Raw genomic sequence first — 943 nt, forward strand, 5'->3', positions numbered from 1 at the left:
AAACATAATCAAAGAGGAAGGACGTAGGATGGATATTAAGATTTTAATGTTTCCCTTGAGGTCACTTCGTGGTCCAGCTCCTACCGACCCGTCTGACCTCTTACAACCTCCACGTCCCGTCAAGGCCACTGACCGGCTGCTTGTGGTCGTCCCCAGGTCAAAGGTCAAAGGTCGAGTGTTTCTTTCATCTGTAACACTGGTCCTTGTGTTTGTGTCGTGTGGAGCTTGTGTTGTTGTTTGTTCTTGGGTTGTGGGATATTTTGAATGTACTGTACTTTGGTGAGCTGTTGTTGTTTTTAAATATGCTCTATGAATACATTTGATTTGATTTGATAAAAGCAAAGGCTTTGATTTTAAAACGGAAGGTTGCTGCATGAATTTAGAGGAAACACGTTAATGTGAAAAGAAGCTTCATATCAACGTCGGTTAAGAGGGTTGTACGATTGTATGAAAAGAAAACTTTGTCGCCGAGTTCTTGTTGGGTTTCTCAGTAAAAAGCTGGTGTTCATGTTGCGGCTCGATTCTGCGGATGAGATCACTGAATTCAAACCTAATTTGTGGATAAATAAGCATAAATTCACAAAGTTTCTGACTCATGAACAAACTAAAGAGTGATGAAGGATCGAGTGTCGATGTAGCGGACGTTGTGATATTTCATGTATTTCTAAACAAATGAGAAGAAGTATCGTCCGACCTCCAGATTAACTGTCTGACCCTCGATCATCATCATAACCCAATGATCATAAACCGGAATTGTTTTTAATCTATAGTGATTAAAGTTCAGGTCGAGTTCGTGTGGCAAGAAACCCAAACGCAGAGCTTCTCTTCGACGGATTCCGTGGCTCTTTATATAACCAGTCTGCGAAAAACAATCTAATAATCTGCGTCCCGAAAAAACAGAGCAGGTCGTCATTTCATTTTCCCAGAAGTTACGATAATAAAT

The sequence above is a fragment of the Scophthalmus maximus genome, chromosome 19 (assembly GCF_022379125.1).
Source record: "Scophthalmus maximus strain ysfricsl-2021 chromosome 19, ASM2237912v1, whole genome shotgun sequence".
Lineage (NCBI taxonomy): Eukaryota > Metazoa > Chordata > Actinopteri > Pleuronectiformes > Scophthalmidae > Scophthalmus > Scophthalmus maximus.